Genomic DNA, 20,185 nt, shown 5'->3' with positions numbered 1-20,185 from the left:
CTTAGATTCACAAAATGTTTAAGGGTATGCTTTTCCCTGCGTCCCCCCAGAAAAAAGCAATGAAGGTAAGTAAAATAGTTGCAATGCAATAGTGATACTGGGGTATCTATTAGAATATTCATTTACTGTATGATGTGGATAGAATGGAAGACACTACTCCTATACTCCTATACTTAACTTCCTCATCTCTGCCCACCTGCCCCCAAAATCTGCTCCTGAAAATTCTCTCAAAAGGGTGGGGGGCAGTGGAGAAGAGGGGGAACTTCTGTTGCAAGCAGAAGTCTTGTGTGAGTGGAATGGCAGCACTGAATACAACCTGTGTTTGTATGTGTGATTATCATGAAAGGTACACAAAGCAGGAATGTCACTGGTTTATCAAGAAGGATTAAGTACGGACTGAAGCCTTCAGTGAACAGAAGAGCGGGTGGTGCAACACACAGTCTTTGCTAAGAGACAAGGGTGTGCAAATGGAGAGAGGAAATTTTGAGGTGTCTTTTTCTACCGTGAACATTACATCAACTTTTGTTTCCTAAAATATCAAATCATTACTGCGATTACAGAGTTGGGATGTGAAAATTATTTCAGATACTTATTTGAAACATCTCACTTCCAAGCTGTACAGCTCCAGTGAAAATCATGCATGTGTTTTGTAATGTGTTCGTAACATGAGGAGAGCGAATAAGACCACCACCACCCCAAACCCACCCATGCACACCCACCCGCACATACATAGATACCTCTGCTGTGTTTCTGGATTGCTGCCAGTTCTGTGCTTGTAAGTGAGGTTAATGACTGCAGCAGCCTCTTTTTTTAGGGCAGATGGTGCAATCCATGCATGGAAATCTATGCCTCTTATTATAAGAGGGGAAATCACTAGATGTGGCACCTTTCAAATGCCTAGCAATTACCCCCCCCCCATTTTTTTTGAAGTAAAGCAGAGGAAGTAACACAAAGATTAACCAGCATATAAACAAGGACTACTATGCACAGCTCTTACAAATAACCCCCAACCTTACATTTGGATATTATTATTTTTTGTAGTGGTGAATGTACATGTTATGTATATGTTAGACCCTGGCCCTGATATATTTGTCAGTAGTACCCATATGTAGCACCACTGAAAACAATCCATGGCCTTTCTTAATAATAATAATAATAATAATAATAATACCCAGGGGAGCTAAGCCCAGTAGAAGCATAGGTGCAGTGCCGGCACAGAGAAGATTTCCACTAGGAACAACCGAGACTTTGTTTCCCCCATTCCCTTCTCCAGCCATATGCCTGCAGACAGCAAGAGGGAAAGGTCTGTGTTTCCTTCCCATAACTCCATTCAGCCATCTGCTTCTGTGCCATGCAAATTTTTCATGCTCCAGTATATGAATAATTTGCTTGGCACATGGAAACAAGATGAAATGTGGATATGGGAGGTTCACTTGGATTCTCCATACCATGCAATGGTCTTTTGTCACATCGGTACATTGATTATTATATTTTTACCCCCATTTTCTCCCAGGGAGTTCAACAAAATATGTGTGGTCCTTCCCCTGCACACATGCTTTTATATCCAAAACTTGAGAGAAAATAACTGGCCCAGGATCACAACCCAGTGAGCTTTCTGGCTGAGTAAGCAGTTGAACTTGGCTCTCTCCTGTTGAAGACTGTGTACACCTTATGTCTTTAAAGCACATCCTTTTGCTCAGAGACTTCTGGGCACTGTACTTTATCCCTTACAGAGTTAAAATTCCCAGCAACCTTTAGAAAACCACAGCACCCAGAATTATTTGAAGGAAAGATGGTGCTTCAGTATGTTTTAAAGATACAGTGTGTACATAGCCCTAGCCTTCATGCAGATATATCATATTACTTGCAGTATGTAGAAATGAGCTTGTGTGAGAGACTACTGCTGCTGAAATGCCTTGTGCAATGGCTGCTTTCTTCAGCTGTTAAAATATGAAGAAGATGGTGTTTCAAAAATTCATTAAATTTACATAGCAGCAGCTAAAGCTGCAGTCTAAACTAAAACAGGATTTCCTCCTCAACCCCTGAAAAATGAGAGTGTATAAAGCAGTTTAGTAATGAGAAAATGTTGTTCAATAGTTGTTTAATCCCAGCAGATTACAGGGTTTGCCGTTATCTGACACAATAGACAATTGAATAATCCATAAATGATGAATTATGTATCAATAAAAAAGTTGGCTAAAAGTTTCAATTGATAGCTGATTAATGAAATGCTGTGCTGACATTTTAAAATCAAATATCTACTAGGAGCAATGGGAAATATTGATGAGCAGAACACCTTAGAACGCTACTACAGTCTTGTCTATTAAATTCTGTGCCAAGTCCTATATCCCAGAAATTCAAGGATGAAATGAAATGAGGATTGAAATATAGATTCAGTGAATTTGAACATAAAAGGTAAAGTATTCAAAGCCAACTGTCCTGCTCTTTCTCAAAACTTCAAAGAAGATAATTATTTGGTTTATGTACACAGTGTGTTTCACTAGCAGGGTACCTGCACAACTTTTACAACAATCTGAATTGTGAGCTGCATACTGAGTTGACATTTTCATCAAGCAATTCACTATATCTTGCAGTATTAAATTGCATGTGTAGTTTGGGCTATATTACATGTCTGTATTGTAGGTAGGGATGCGGGTGGTGTTGTGGTCTAAACTACAGAGCCTAGGGCTTGCCGATCAGAAAGTCGGTGGTTCAAATCCCCGCGACGGGGTGAGTTCCCATTGCTCGGTCCCAGCTCCTACCCACTTAGCAGTTCGAAAGCACATCAAAGTGCAAGTAGATAAATAGGTACCACTCCGGCGGGAAGGTAAACGGCATTTCCGTGCGCTGCTCTGGTTCGCCAGAAGCGGCTTAGTTATGCTGGCCATATGATCCAGAAGCTGTCTGCAGTCAAAAGCCGGCTCCTCGGCCTATCATGCGAGATGAGTGCGCAACCCCAGAGTCGTCTGCGACTGGACCTAACGGTCAGGGGTACCTTTACCTTTACCTATGTTGTAGGTAGTGACTGAATGGCACACACATCATCTACCTTTTCTTTACTGTTCTCCAAAATAATTCTAGTAGCACCTTGCACAATAGAGCCATGCCATAAACATTGGCTTGGATCCATACTTTGTCCTGACAGGCGTCTCCCAAGCAAAGTTTGGCTCAGAGGATGCTTCCACTGGCAGAACAGGGGAAGATGACATTTGTGAATGTCTCCCACCTCCTTGCTGCCCCTGCCTTCCTCCAAAAAATCTGCCTGGGACGTTTTTCTGCCCTTCAGAAGAGGAGGAATCAGTGAAATAGTTCTCTTCTGCCAGCAGGATCCCTGCACATTTCCCATGGATAGAGAGAACCCTTCCGTTCATGGGCAACTCAAGAATATTTCCAAACCACAACATGGTAATTCAGTTAACATCCAGAGACAAGTAAATATTCCAATTTATCCAGCTCTGCTTACATGACATTTCAGTTGAATTTCTTATCCAAGTTGGTTTGGATAATGTCAGAAGTCAACTATATTATTATTTATCTAGATTTTTTGTACATAGCCTGAGGCTCCGGGCAGATAGTCACATTTTCTTATCACCTCCTAACAGCCTTCTGAGCTTTATTTCTGTTTTACAGTTAAGAGAACCAAAGGAAAGTGTCTTGCCCAAGGCCGCAGAGTAAAACCAAGTTTCCAAGATTATGTCCACTGAACCGCAAGAGCTCAGAGACTGACCCACTGTGCATTCATTATTCAGCTACTATACCAATTATCCAGTCTCTATTAGGTGATATTTTCTTTGACTTGGTAGAAATTGCAGTGCACAATAATCCAGACAAGTTGGATACTGCAAATATTAATTATAAATTATCAAACTAAAGTTGGATGACACTCAAAGTCAACAACACTATCCAGCTATTTTCTCATTAACTAATTCAAATTGCATGATTTGGAGATGCAGAAACATTGAAATGAAACAGGCTAATGCCCACATCAACAAAATAAAGCCTTAAGGTCACTCAATGAGTGTTGATAGATGATGTGGGTGTTAGCCAGATCCCCCAAATATTTTTTTTTCAAATTATACTTATGGACATGCAAAGTCTGTAACGTGTAGTTTTTATTTATAAAAGAACCTGCTTATCTTTCCTCCTACATTGTTGCTGTGAAGTGTTGTCTGTGCTGCTGTTTCATTCTTCTAATGCTGGTTATTGTTTAATTTTTTTATTTTCAATTATTTTAATTGCACATTGGACTTATTTTAATCATTCTGTTTTTGTAACCCACTCTGGGAACATTTGGTGAAGGGAGAGCTATAAGTACTAATAATAAATAAATAAGTTATATTTCTGACTTTATAAATTACTAAGCAAAATATCAAACATAGGAACCACTCCTAAAGTTCTGTTGTCAAATGTTCTTCCTTCTTCTCTTCTTCCTCCCTTTTGTTCACTTTCCTAATGAATGAATTTCTAATGAATTTTCCTAAATTCATTTTGGCAGTTTCCTAATGGCAAAGTAATAATAATAATAATAATAATAATAATAATAATAATAATAATAATTTATTATTTATACCCCGCCCATCTGGCTGAATCTCCCCAGCCACTCTGGGCGGCTCCCAATCACATGTTAAAAACAATACAGCATTAAATATTAAAAACTTCCCTAAACAGGGCTGCCTTCAGATGTCTTTTAAAGATAGGATAGCTGCTTATTTCCTTCACATCTGAAGGGAGGGCGTTCCACAGGGCGGGTGCCACTACCGAGAAGGCCCTCTGTCTGGTTCCCTGTAGCCTCACTTCTCACAATGAGGGAACCGCCAGAAGGCCCTAAGCAAAGTTTACCAGGATGGTAACTAGTGTTTTTTATGAATGTCTTTTTTCTGTTTTTTTTAGAGCAAGAACACAATGATAAGAAGGCTAGGAGTATAAAGATCCTGCAGAGATGAGAGGAAGAGCTAGCAACATATTGTTCTTAGATCAAAGATAGCTGAAAAAACATTTTACCCAGCATAATATTGATTGATCTCGAATTGCTGCAGTTTTGGCATCCATATGGTGCATTTCTTCTCAGTTTAACATTTGGTTTCATTGACAAAACATTATTCATAGCAAATGAAATGAATGTATGTTGTGTTTAGTCCTGTTAAATCGCTACAGCTCTCCAGTGATTTGGAGGTGGGGAGAAGACCGTTTGCCCATTAAAAAAAAATTGCTTCTAAAATGTTGACCCATGACAAATATAAACAAATAAAATTAATACCAAACAGTTATTAAAAAACTATATATCAGAGTTTTGCCATAAGTCTAATACCACATTTTTATTTCTAGCTGTTAGCATTGTGAGGAAATGAAACATTTCCCCTGTTCCATGTGCCCACCAAAATTGCTGTAGCGCTATCCCAACTTGCACCTAAAATAGTGCTTCCCTCAGCGTCAACCATCTTGGGCCCTACAATTGGCAGGGCCCCCCAGTGCTGGGTGCTGCCCTGTTGGTGTTCACCACTGCAACAGGACCTTCTCAGTGATGGTTCCCGCTTTGTGGAACGCCCTCCCTGGTGAGGTGCATCTGTCTCCCTCATTAGTAACACTTTTTTTAAGCATTGCTGTTCAGCAGTGGCACAGCATATGCCTGCACTGCCCAGGGCGGACGTGTTCCTGAGGGGGGCAGAGCGTGCTGGCGTGAGGCGTGCCTTCCCACGTGCCACAGTTCAGGGTAGGAGAGGGGCAGGGAAGCTGCTGCTCACTCTTCTCCTGTCCTCCACAGCTGGGTCAGACATGACCTGGCAACGGAGTTGCTGTAGCCAGGTGCGCCTCGCCACGGCTGAGGGGGGCGGCTCTCTGCCACTGGGGCAGAAGAGCTGCTGCCGCCAGGTGCGAGGTGTGCCGCCCACTCGCCTGCCATTTTGTCACCCCCTCAGTCATGACACCCGGGATGGACCGCACCCCCCGCACCCCCCTTTCCTATGCCTCTGCTGTTTAGCCAAGCATTTGAAGCCAGAAATACACTGTTCCTGGCAACCTTGAAATTCTTAGCTGAGAGGATATGTTTTTAGATGTTCATAATGTCAGCAAACTTTTTCAGTAGGGGTCTAGTCCACTTGTGGGGGGGCCAGGCCTTGTGGGGGGCCAGACTATATTTTGAAAAAAATAAATGAACGAATTCCTGTGTCCCACAAATACCCCAGAGATGCATTTTAAAATAAAAGCACATATTCTACTCATGTAAAAACACCAGGCAGGCCCCACAAATAACCCAGAGATGCATTTTAAATAAAAGGACACATTCTACTCATGTAAAAACACACTGGTTCCCGGACTATCTGTGGGCTGGATTTAGAAGGTGATTGGGCCAGATCCAGCCCCCAGGCCTTAGTTTGCCTACCCATGTTTTAGACGTTCATAAAGTATTTGTTTGCTCATTGTCAATGGTATTGTTTTCTGCATTGTTGTTTACCTCTGTAGGCTCCTTTGGGAGGAAGGTTGGAATATAAATGTGCTAATTATTTAATAATAACTTTGCACTAAGCAAAAAGGACGACAATGTAAGAAATTGGGCTAGCACTACTACAGTTCATTGAAGAGGTGCAATTGAATGGTATACGGATACTGTCCAACCTGGAGGCTTAAAACAAAACAAACCTGCATGGCGTATTTGAGCTGGATACTTGAAAATGTGATGTATGGACCTTATAGATAAATAAGTTCATTAGCAATGTTTTGCTTGCAGAGAAAACTGCCTTATTCAAGTTTACGAAAAATCAAGCACATCAAGTATTCCAGAATAATCTCTCTCTCTCTCTCTCTCTCTCTCTCTCTCTTTCCCCAAAAGGAATATTATTGCTGAGATTATGTTTTCACAAGATATATGAAGTAGCAACTCATTTCACTGCTGCTGGACTTAAAATGTTATAATTTAAGCAGGAGATCACATGAGATAAAAGGTGCTTCCTCCCCCCCCCCCTTGAAGGTGGGAGTGTAGATAATCCTTGTATCAGAAGAAGAAAAGGGAGCACAGTCTCAAGGAAGTGCTTATTGACAGGAATACTTTTGGTGAATAGCAACTCCATATAAGTGAATTTACTTGAGGAAGAACACAAGAAATGAGAGTCATGCATAAGATAGATAATTGAAAGCATGAGATAGAAATGGAAGATCATATCAGAAATGCAAAATTAAAAGTATAAAACTCTAAAAACAGGATGAAAGAGAAATTGGGTTTATTAAAATATGGAAAGCAATAGATTTTGTTTGTGGGGCCTAACTCTAGCTCACAAGAAATCTTAAAAATTATCTTATTGGAGATACCACTTTCAATCCTAAGCACCCTTACTAAGCAGCAAGCCCTCCTGAACTCAGTAAGACTTGTTTCTGAGAAAAGCAGAAAATCAAGTTGTAACTTGCAGTTAATGCAGGTAATGGTTTTATCTTTCAGAGTGAGGGGAATTGAAAACAGCGAGATAGAAGGGGAAGAAAGCTCAGCAGCAAAATAGCTAGGAAAAGCACTGGCCCACAATGTCCTCTTTATAAAGCCATAATACAAGCTACACCTTCCCCTCACCTACTTAAAACACAATGACTTATTTGGTCACAGCAACCTGCTGAGTCCATTGCCAGGTTATTGGGACTGGTGATTTTGGGTTTATTGAGAACATAAATGGGTAACTGACAAAGACCAAATTCCATTACTGAATTATTTTCATTCAACAGTTTAGGACACTAAGGACAGTTTCCCACATTTGAGGGAGGGGGGGCTGTTTCTCTGTAGTATGAAATGGGGAAATAAAACTCTTAAAAGCAAATCCTGAAGTTCATACCAACCTGGGAGAAGGAAGTGCATTTTACTCACCTTATAATTACCCTAAAACAAATCTATCCAGCATGTGCCAAATTTTGGCATTGCTTCCTTGAAAATTTAACTCCCTTGGGAATCTTGCAGTTTGCCACCCATTCCAAGGAAGCTGCTGGAATCTGACCAAAAAGTTGATAAAGCCTTAGTGTTTTCTGCCCCTGTTGTCTTGGCTTTGGCACACTAAGGGATTCAGCTACTTTTGAACAGCAGTTCCTTGGAGTAGTCGACAGAATGAAGATCCTTCTGATGCAGTCGAGTAGGAACAGGCAGGCTAAGTAATGCAAAGAAAGGAGAACTGCTCAAGCCAGCCATTAGCATGCAGTGCTAGCAGCAGAGATTTAATAGTGTGTGTGTGTGCTCCAAATTGGTATGCTGGGCAATTATGACAGAACTTCCCTAAAATCCTTGTGTTTGTCTTGCTTATCGGCATCTTCCCCAGAATGCTGATGCAAATAACAGATCTTTTTTGGGTATAGGCCTGCCTCCTGACACAAGTAGATTTCATTCATTAACTTGGGAAAGGGGGTCAGCAGGAAATCAATGGGGCCTTTTTATCTGGCTACGCGCAGGACCATGTAAATTAATCTACCAACTATGTTTCGGCATAGTAATAACTACTTTATCACCTTTGTTACTGTTGCCTGTCCTTTACTGTGCTGCATCAGCATTTCCAGATTGGGGTGGGGGGAGAGAAAACCTCAGTTCTCAATAGGAAACATTTCTTTTGCAAATGTGCCAAGTGCATATAAAGCAAGCGGGGTGGGGGTGGGGGGAGGAAAGGCGGCTTTAAGGGCCCAGTAGCATGCAGGGACGCTAAAATCAAAGAATATAGGAAGCATACCTGTCACATTACCTGTGAGTATGAATCTAGACAGGTTGACTTTCTGGACATCACAGCACAGCTGCAAGATGGATGGTAATGTCTATCTTATACCTCATTCCCATCCCCAGCCCACTTCTCGTTTCTATCCAAAGCATGTTGCATATCCCATTGTTTATAACCAAGGCTGACACACTGGCATTTATTCCATTTTTATCAACAGTCACACATGAAGGATATATATTAGCTGTTCTTTAAAACTGCCATTCCAGGCTATCAGAGCAAAGGAGCAGATTCATATGGTACTTGGAGATTGCCAATGTGGTGCCTTCTAGGTGTTGTTGGACTGCATCCCCTCCTTAAGAAGACCTCATTGTACCCAGAAGTAACTCTTGCTCAGCATTTAATGTCTCATTTTTGGACTAGGTGCTTGAAAGGGTGTGTCACGGTCCGGTCTACGGGCGATTGAAGTCCTGGCTGAGGACGTCGGGACTGGGGGCAAGATGGCGAGATGGGAGCAGGAACAAGAGTCCAGAAGACAGGGGTCTGAGGGTCAGGAAGCAAGGAGTCACAAAGTTGAGGGTTGAGAAGCAAGGAGTCACGAAATCAAGGGTCTGAGGGTCGAGAAGCAGGGAGTCAGGAAGCCAAGGTCCGAGGATCAGGAAGCAAGAAGCCAAATGCAGCAAGGCAGGAAACATGTTGCTGTGGCAAAGAGCCAAAGGGAAATGCTGACCTTATATCCCTTCCTGGCTCTTGCCACCAGGTGCAGTGAGTTACCAAGCGGCCTCACCTGTGCAGCTGCACCTTGCCTCTTCAAAACAAACTTAGGAAGGCCCCAGTCCTGCAAAGTCCTACTGGTCACAGGGCCTGGCTCCTGTACACACTCCTGACAGGGTGGTTGGCAGCTCAGCTTCAAGCAGGCTTGGAAGAAAAGAGATGGCAGGGTGGGCCCTGCTCACTCTCCTTGATCTCTTGGTGGCTTTTGATATTGTTAACCATGGTCTCCTCCTGGATCCACTCAGAGAGGTGGGAATATAAGATATTGCTCCTATCTAGCTATTGGTGCTGCGAGAGTTGTCCTCATCTTGTCCCGTGTGCTATTTAACAATCGGTGAAGATGCTGGGAGTTGTCATCAACAGATTTGGAGTGAGGCACCCAGCCCTGTCTCTCTGTTTCATCTGAATTAGGGGAGGCAGTCAAAGTGTTAGAACAGTATCTGGAGGCAGTGGTAGAGTAGATGTGGCCAAAAAACTGAAGCTGAATCCTGAAAAGACAAAGGTATAATGTGACCCAAGTTCTCAGTTTCAGGAGGTGGGGAGACAGACTTTTCCAGATGGTGTTGCATGCCCCTGGAAGGAGCTTTTGCTGTAAGAAACAGTGGTAACCCTGGAGAAAGCAAAACACACACTGCCTCAAGCAAACATAGAGTCAAAAGCCTATCTTGTGTATGAGATTTGCAGAGTAACCCTATGCATGTTTACACAGGAATGAGTTTCACAGGGTTCACTGGAACTTGCATCCAAGAAATGTAAGTTGGATGCTGCATTAAATTGTTACAGATATTCACTGCTTTGAAATTCAGTGTCAGCAGTTGCTGCTTGCATTTGCATGAAGCTGATCTCGCCCAGACAAGTGAATAGGCAAACAGTGGCGATTTCTTCACCCATTTCTGTTTTGGTTGGAATTCTCTGACACTACTCAGTAACACTGATCTCTGCAGTGGTAGACAAGCCCCGGGACTAGGCCCTGTAACAAACTATAAGATGTCAATTCCATCCTTTTGCCTATGCAGGCAACACATAACACTGAACCTAATATCAGTTATGCCATCAGGACCAAGGGTGGTGGCCATATTTGCTGCCTGGCCCATTTATGTATAAAACAGGACTACTTTTTACATCAAAGGGGTCATATTAGAGAAGGAAGATTAAGTTTCCCTACCTCTTCACTTTGTCTGTCTGTACTCCATCACTTCAGACTCTTTTATCCTAGCCAATCTCCCTTCCCCTTATACCTCATAGTATAAGTAAGCCTGGCAACAAGAATGTTCCCTGCAACTATGGTCTACCAGGAGGTAAGGTAGAGGAGATGTGAGCGTTCAGCTTCTTTCAGCTGTTTGTACCTGGTATAGAAGTTGGATCCTGCCACTCTTTATATACAAATCTGTCTGACATTAAACACACATGGTTCCCCCACCCCATCATGTTCAAGCTTGGCTCTGTTCATCCTCTAGTGCGATGTATGTCATCACCTGCCAATAATGCCCACCATCTGCTGCCCACAAAGGAAAAACACAGGGACTAAATGGACAAAACTGACACTTAAAAAGTCAGCATTCAGAAATGAGTGGGAGATTGTTTCACTCTCCCAGGGATACCCTGCTGATGAGCTGAAGGTCACCACCATTCAATAAAGTTTTCAAAGGAAAGCTTACGCATTAAATTGGGTTTCTATCTTCCAGAGGTGTTAAATTAACACAGTGTAGCTAGAAAGTAAAAAGATACCCTGTTCTTACCTTGTACATTTGAGCTTCACATAGAAGTGTCACAGACCAGTTGGTACCCTTGCATTTGATTGTGTTTGGAGCCCATTGGTTACAAAACATGTTTTCTCTGGTCATATGATATGTGCATATAATGTTTGTAGCTGATCCTTTCTTTGATCCAGGCCAGAATTTCAGGATGCCCTGGAAATTGGCAGACAGACGGGTGGCACATTGAAGGCTAACACATTTGTTGTGGTATAAGTTTTTAGTGACAAGAGTCCGCTTCATCAGATGCATGAAGTACAACCCTCAGTTGCTCTTAGAAAGGGTTACCATGTTAACCTTGTATACATTGTAGCTCACTTGGAATGGCCACTATACTTTTTGCATTTCATTTTCTTCTCACCTCATCACTTACACCTTTCTCCTCAACCCTTTACTGATATATCTGCAATTTAGGGCTGATTTAGTTGATATTGCTGCAACATGCCTTCATGGTTACTGCTTTGGAAATGCCTACTACAGTGGTACCTATGGTTACAGACACTTCAGGTTACAGACTCCGCTAACCCAGAAATAGTACCTCGAGGTAAGAACTTTGCTTCAGGATGAGAACAGAAATCATGCACTGGTGGTGCGGTGGCAGCAGGAGGCCCCATTAGCTAAAGTGGTACCTCAAGTTAAGAACAGTTTCAGGTTAAGGAACGGACCTCCAGAATAAATTAAGTTCTTAACCAGAGGTACCACTGTACTACTAGTCTACTCCAAGACATATACGTCACTGTCAGGGAAAGGGGGACTCTGGAAGGAAGAAAGACAGTCTGATTGTGGATCTCTGCAGGGAAGGAACTATAAAATGTCGTCTATTAAGCTTAAGCCTGAATATAGATCATTGTTTTTCAGTGTCGTGGGTATCTGAGCACAATAGTCTATATCAGGGGTGCCCAAACTTTTTGCAAAGAGGGCCAGATTTGATGAAGTGAACATGCGTGAAGGCCAACTGAAGTTGTTGAGCTTTTTTTTAGGATTTTACCCGAGGACATGCCCGGGGGCCAGATTAAATCGACCGGTGAGCCAAATTAGGCCCCTGTGGACATGCCTGGTCTATATCTATCTATCTATCTATCTATCTATCTATCTATCTATCTATCATCTATCATCTATCCTCTAATACTTATATCCCATGCTTCTAATATAAATATAGCACTGAGGAGAACTTGCAACATGGGCCCTGCTAAAACAAAGAGTTGCTACTTGATGTGTTGTGAGGAAGAGGAGCCAATGGTTGCAGGGTTCCTGGATGCATAGCTGCTGAACCTCAGTAGTAATGTTCTACCCATGTGACACGGATGCTCTTAGCTTGCAGATGACTCTGATGGTTGTATTCTGCTGTTATGACTGAATTGTCCTAGTTGACAATATGTGCTTTGGTAATGCTTCTGTTGGGGAAGTAGCATGCTCCACTCCAATGATCACAGACAACCACCCAAGTTCACTTTTAGAATCTATTTTATAGACAAATTCATGAAGGATAAGGCTATCAACTAGTCATGACGCACTATATCTGGTAGCACCATTTGTCTGAGTAGCAGTCGCTTGGGGACAACAGTGTAACAGGATTTTTGCCCGCATGCTCTTTTTGTGGTCTTCCATAGACACCTAGCTGGCTACTGTGGGAAACACAATACTGGACTGGGGAGGCTTTTCATTTAATCCAACAGGGGTCTTCTTCATAGTGCGTGATACTTGCAAGTACGTGCAAAATTATGTCATAAACAGCAGCAATATTTTCAACACATCAGAGATCAAAGGAAGTATATTCTTCCCTCCCTCTTCAGACTTTTGCTGAGGAGAGAAATTGAATATGCAGGAAACATGTACTTTAATATTAAAACAAATTAACATATTCTTTACCTTTATTCCAAGAGTCATGCTTTAATCAGGAACCCAGTGTGTGCATTGGAATATCTTACTGTGTGGATTTAAAATTTAATAATAAAACAGAACCTCTTTGGGGCTTTGTTTTCTGTTGTTTTCCCCATAGCACCAAGTCTTGACAGTACAGGTATCCTGTTTTGCAAGGGTCCAATGCTTACTTCAGGAGAAGCTTAGCAGCTAGCATCTCCTCAGGTATAATCCCTATAGTTACTTGCTCAACTCTGTAGCAGTCTCAATAGGTTTAGTGATATAAAGTATAATCAGAGTGTACAAGTTCTGGTAACGAGATGAGCAATTCAGAGAGCTTCCTGTGACCCTGGCTTGGGAAGAATTTCTTCCCTACTTAAACAACATGGGGAAATGTTGTCATTACAGCGAGCAGTTGGGGTCATCCGAGGCCTTATAAAAACCAACAAAGCCTATTCTGTAATAGACCCTGCCCTCTGAAAAAAGCTGGTCATACTCTTTATAGGAATCTTGCCTGATTTTCTTTTCTTTCTTCTTCTTTTTATTACTTTCAAAATTAATTTACAAAGAATAACCAGAAATTAAAAGAGTGAAAGGGTAAAACACATAATTACCAGCTAACTGCATAACACCCCCCAAAGAAGTAGCATTGATTACTGTAATTAGAAACAATATTGTCTTTCTGCGATCCTACTTAACATGACATTTACAAAATTGGACAAGGGACAACTTTGTGGAGCTTTTGTATTTTTAAACTGCAAAGCTGATAAAAGGGCTGTTTAGCTGGGGGCTAATCCTCTGAGGTTGAGGGGAAGGTTTTGCTTGGAAGGGCACTATGGTCCCCTCAGGGAATGAATCCTGAATCACCTTCATGTCTGAGTCTTCCTCCATATCCTGTGAGGCTCTAAGGTCTGAGGGATCATGACAACATGTTCCCTCCTCATTGATAATCTGTGCTTTCCAATTTCCAGAAGTTATAAGATGTAATAACCAATTTGTCTGACAACAGTCCCCTTTGCAATATGGGTTAACATAAGAAAGAGAAGTAGCAGTGTGCCTTCTGGCTATGCCTTCACACCTATATAAATCCATGCCCTCCAACATTTCACTGGTGAAAATAGGGACACCCTACTCCATAAGGATACTTTACTATTTATACCCCATACATCATACTGGGTTGCCCCAGCCACTCTGGGCAGCTTTCAACATATATAAAAACATAATAAAACATTAAACATTAAAAAAAACTTCCCTGTACAGGATTGCCTTGGGAGTCAGATAACTCCATACGCCTCAACATTTCTCCAATGAAAATAGGGACATCCTAAGGAAAAGTGGGACATTCTGGGATCAAATCAGAAACTGGGATGGCTTCTGTAAATCAAGGAAGTTCCTGGAAAATAGGGACACTTGGAGGGGCTGTCAATCTATCCCTCTGAGCTCTCTGCATTAAGCAAATAGTTGAAGAAGGAGCTTCTTACAGATGTATAGGCTCTTTCATGTACTTGAAAGCCTCCATCACATAGGGTTCTCGATAGTGTGGAGAAGCTTATGCAAGTACAGCCCACTCCCACTTTAGATCATTGCATAGTACATGGAAGTGGCAGGCTCACAGTGTTAGGGATGGAGCTAGGAAGCACAGCCCCCTCCCATGTGTTAGTAGCTCTCCATACATAGGGCAGAGGTGGCTTTAAGGGAGTACGACTGGCAAGGGGCACCACAACAATGACACAGAATGGAAGGCAAGAGGTGGGGGCGCTGAATTTTGGTATCGCACAGGGTGCCACTAAAATTTGAGACCTCAAGGTCTGCCACGGCATAGGGCTAACAAGAGGAAAAGGCTAGTAGATGTTAATTATGTACATCACCGTTTATTTACTGTGTGCAACATCTTCCTGCTGTTGCATAAGTTGTGATGCACAAGCATGTGGTTGCATTTGTTCATATTTCTCCTTAAATTTAGGTCCCTTTCCTGCATTCTTTTCCAACCAGCACTTTATGGTAGGGACCTATTCTAGATAACATTTTAAAATATTTCATCCCATGGAGGGGGGGGGGGGAATCTCCTTACAAATTGTGGAGGTCAGAAGCTGGTGATGCTGAGCAAATGCAGACAAATACCTGTGATTTACACCAAAGAAAATTACAAAGTGTTTCTCCACCAAGCTCATTTGCAATTAACTTGCATTGAATATGGTGCTGATTACAATATGGATACAGCGAGAGAATTCCTGACCTCATACAGAGCTGGATTGGAGGTGTTCTAAATGTTGGAGGGAGTGAACATATACCTAAAGTAAACATCACATGTTGTAAGCACATAATTTGCAACTGACATTAATGTTTCCTTTTTAAAAATTGTAATAGCTCATAACCCATTGCTTTGATTGTACATTCTATTTAAAAGATTGTTGGATCCTGAACACAACTGCAGATCTACCTGCAAAAGGGTGCACTCCCTAATTTCCACAGTATCATTCTGATGGCAACAGGAAACTGATGGCTTCAACAGGAAACTGTTTACCAAGTCAAGTCTTTCCTGAAACTTGGCAGGGGTGGAGAGTTGACATAATCAGGACCTGAATAGAAAATACGACAACATGGGATGAGCTTCAGTACATTTGAATACAAACCAAGGAAGAAAAAGTAATCGCAGAAATGTTAATCACTAAAATGGAATCCTGTTGTTAACTTCAACTTCTTAAGTCTGACAACATACAGGCAGGACAAACTGGTGGTATTTTGAATTCCAGTTGCAGATACTTCTAGCACCCACCTTGCAAGATTGAGGGAATCATCTCCCAACCATGCTGCATTAGCCTTGGCTGCATTAACATAGCCTGGTCAGATCATCTGCAATTGTGCTTTCCTACAGGAAATGACAAGGGACGCAGGTGGTACTGTGGTCTAAACCACTGAGCCTAGGGCTTGCCGATCAGAAGGTTGGCGGTTCAAATCCCTGCTATGGGGTGAGCTCAGCCCCAGCTCCTGCCAACCTAGCAGTTCAAAGGCACATCAAAATGCGAGTAGATCAATAGGTACCACTCCGGCGGGAAGGTAAAAGGCGTTTCCGTGGGCTGCTCTGATTTTGTCAGAAGTGGCTTAGTCATGCTGGCCACATGACCCGGAAAAACTGTCTGTGGACAAACGTCGGCTCCCTCAGCCAGTAAAGCGAGATGAGTGCCACAACCCCAGAGTCGTTCATGACTGGACTTAACTGTCAGGGGTCCTTTACCTTTTTTTACAGGAAATGACCGCCAGTGACCACCCTCTTATAAATGGCTGGTTGGTACTATTGCATGTACATGCTATGCATGTAGTTAACAGTTTGGCAACAAAGCTTGCTTGCTGGACTAAGGCATTAACTTTTAAAGTAGAAAATCTGACTTGGAACTGTGATACATTTTCATACCATATCGGGAGTTCAGCTGGGATGTGCCAACAGCTGAAACCGCTCATTAACAAGATGAGATGATCACGAAAGACATGATTAATGTACTTTTCCTGGAAATTCACCTAGGTATGTAGGATTGCTTTTAATACTCACCTCCTCCCAAATCTTGGAGTTTGAATTGTATTTCCAGAGTTGATGGATGACATTTAGTGCTGTCTTCTTCTTTGTGCAATGAGCAGCCACTCATTCAACTGGACTTCCAGTTTCTCTTCGCTCCTTCCAGCTCCTTGTAGACCTCTGGATCAGATTCTGAAGTGTGCAGGGGGCTGCAGGGGAGGGGGCTGAGTTCCACATACACCCTATTATCTTACTTCTAAAATATTTTGATATTGTTTAGCATTATATGTTTATGAGAAAGCGGAATGAAATGATTGTGTCAACAGGAAAATCTATTTTAGACATACTAATAAGCTTTAACTGTCATATTTCATGTTAGAACTTGATAAATGTCTGTGAGTTAAAATGAGAAGAAAGAAAGCAGGATTCATTTGATTGTATGTCACTCTGCTGGTAGCAATATTTTAACATGTTGTTTAAAAATCTGAACATCACTCAACAGGCAGCCAATAAACTATAATCCTAGTTCAAACTGTTGCATTTGAGAATTCAGCAGTTGAGGCTTTAGTGGTATAAAGACTCAAGCTTTCAAATAAGCAAATAAAATACTGTGGGTAGAATAAGATCAAATCTGTTGAAACTTTCATACATCAAAATAAAAGTTGGATTGGGTGAGATTATTTCTAGTAAAAAATACTTCTTTATGGGTTATGAAAACTTCTATGTAAGAATTCCAGAAAGTGTGTAAGGCCAATCTGACTATACTGAGAGAAAACATAGATCCTGCAATCTCTTCTAGTTATTGGGCCGTATGAAATGGTGTCCTCCTCCTAAGGCTCTTAAGGCTCTATTACAAAAAAGGGACAATTCTTTGTTCCAAATTCATTTTCATAATATTACTGGCTTCTTCCCAACTTTTATTACAATATTGTGTAACTGACAAAGATTATAAGAGGTAAAAGAGCTGAAATATTCCACTTAATTTGTCTTTGGAACTAGGTATTACCTGCTCTGTCATTTTCTATTAAAATTATAGTCCCGCTGAAGTTTTTGCAAATCCATGATTACTAATCACTTTGGATGGAACAGGGCAACTATATTCTTAGACTATTGTTTAAATACTATGAGGACATTAGTTACAACATTAATAGGATTTGCAGCTGCTTGCTGCTTGAAGTGCTACCACCTTAGCAGAATAAGCCCACTAGGACTCATTCATGGAGAAAGTCACTTTGTACAGGATGCTGTTAAACCAGGAATTGTCTTAATCTGTGACCCATTTGGCTAAACATAGCCCAACTGCCATGTTATAACAGCCACTGCATCCCTGAGATCCAATAAACTTAGCTTGTGTCATCAAAGGCTATGGAACTATCAAGCACCAGGCAGGCTACAAATTTTTTATCAAGTGGTAGTACAATGATTTAATCTTGCTAACATGGAAGGCAACACCTTGGGTATGCATTATATACATGAGACATATTACTTCTGTTGTTTCAATTAAGCCAGGGGTGAGGAACTGGATTCAACTAGTGACATACCCTACAACATTTCTCCAATGAAAATAGGGACGTCCCATTCCCTAATGATAATTTTACTATTTATACCCCACACATCTTACTGGGTGGCTACCAGCATATATAAAAACAATTCACAGTGGGATCAGGTGTTGATCAGGGTTGTGTTATTGCCCCAACTCTATTCATTATTTCCATTACCATGATCCTACACTTTGTCGAAGAGAAACTCCCCACCGGAGTAGAAATCATTTATCGAACAGATGGAAAGCTCTTCAATCTGAGCAGGCTGAAAGCAAAGAGTAAGATTACCGTAACTTCCGTTATAGAGCTTCAGTATGCTGATGACAACGTAGTGTGCACACACTCAGAGGATGACCTCCAAATCATCCTAAATATCTTTGCAGAAGCTTACGAAAAGCTTGGCCTATCACTCAACATCCAAAAAAACCCAAAGTGCTGCACCAACAAGTACAAAATAACCCCTCTGCCGTGCCACAAATCCAACTCAGTGGTGTAACATTGGAAAATGTTAATCACTTCTCCTACCTAGGCAGTTATGTTTCCACAAGGGCCAACATTGATGCCGAAATCCAGCATCGCCTGAGCTCTGCGAGTGCAGCTTTCTCCCGATTGAAGTGCAGAGTGTTTGAGGACTGGGACATTTGCAGGGAAACCAAAATGCTTGTTTACAAAGCACTGTAGACATTATTTAAAAAAAATAAGATCTAGAAATAATCCCATCTATCATTCATGCTAACTTCAAAAATAAAAGTAAAGATTGATTAGATTATTATTAATTGTTCCAGCTGCAGGCTGTCACAATAAAAATACAATAAAACGTACCATCTTGACAAATATCAGGCTTCCTTCCAGGATATGACTTTTTGAATATTTGCAGTCTTTGAAGGCAGCACATCATAATATTTATCCAAACCTGAGTACCAACTGGCACCAGGATGAGCCAAATGTGTGTTTTTGTTCCTCCTACTTTAAATGCCGGGTATTGCCCCTTAGAATGCAATACATCTTGCCTTGAACATCAGAAGCTTCCTTCTGTTTGATGTTGAAGCCTTGTGGGAGTTAGAAGTACATTCAAAGAAAGGTGGTCCTCAAAGAGGTATTCAGCCAATGGCTTTCTCCAGCCAGTGGAACCCAGCACAACTCCAGTTCTGATTATCTGCAACACTGTAGATCTCTGATAATAGTGTGATGAATAAAAAGCTTGGAAGCATCTCTGCTGCACAGCAAAGGAAGAAACTCCAAAACCAGAATATAAAGAAGCACAGAGCTTATGTGAAAATGTGGTTTGTTTTTCTTTTCAAGCCTAACTCCAGCCTTGCTTTACATTTTCCCTGTCAATTGTTCCTAATCCAAGCCGGGAAATAAAACAGGATTGTGCTGAAGTAGTACAGATTTTTTATCGTCCTTTTTTAAAATAACAACAACAACCTGATGTCTTCAGAATGTTGCAGATTGTTTGAGGGCACAAGCCAAAGCACCTGCAGAACCACTTTCTAGGACTGCAGCTTTCGTTGCGATGTACAACTTTTTGTAGTTCTCCCAATCTGACAGTTCTCAGGTGCCACAATATGTCTTGTGCAGACAAGGTGGGCTGAGGAACACATAATGATCTCTGTGAAAACATCACTGCCAATTGCAACGAATCAGTCTGCAATCAGTTACTTTGTCCAGCTGGCAGAAAGGCTGGCCAGGACTGCAAAGGGTTGTTCTGGTGGCAGAACAAACAAAAACACACAAAAATAGCATATCTTGAGTCGGAGAATTATTACTTTTAAACTAGCCTTTAAGACATCTCAGTGGAACTTAGGGGACAATGGCTTACATTGCTAGCCTTCAAATATTCCAGCACTTTTCTTTTTATTAATTATTTGCTTTATTAAAAGCAGGTTTGAGCCAGATCTGGTTGTACTTGAGAGTAAGCCCACAGAAAGCAAAGAGATGGTATCAATCATGACTAATTTAAGTCCTGTTGATTTCAGTGGAACTACTCTAAGTACAGTGGTACCTCAGTTGAAGAACAGTCTGGTTTAAGAATGATTTGGTTTACAACCTCCGCAAAACCGGAAATAGTGTCTT

The sequence above is a fragment of the Podarcis erhardii genome, assembly GCF_964252035.2.
Source record: "Podarcis erhardii genome assembly, chromosome: 4".
NCBI lineage: Eukaryota > Metazoa > Chordata > Lepidosauria > Squamata > Lacertidae > Podarcis > Podarcis erhardii.
The sequence above is the reverse complement of the archived record's forward strand: the minus strand, read 5'-3'. Positions refer to the sequence as shown.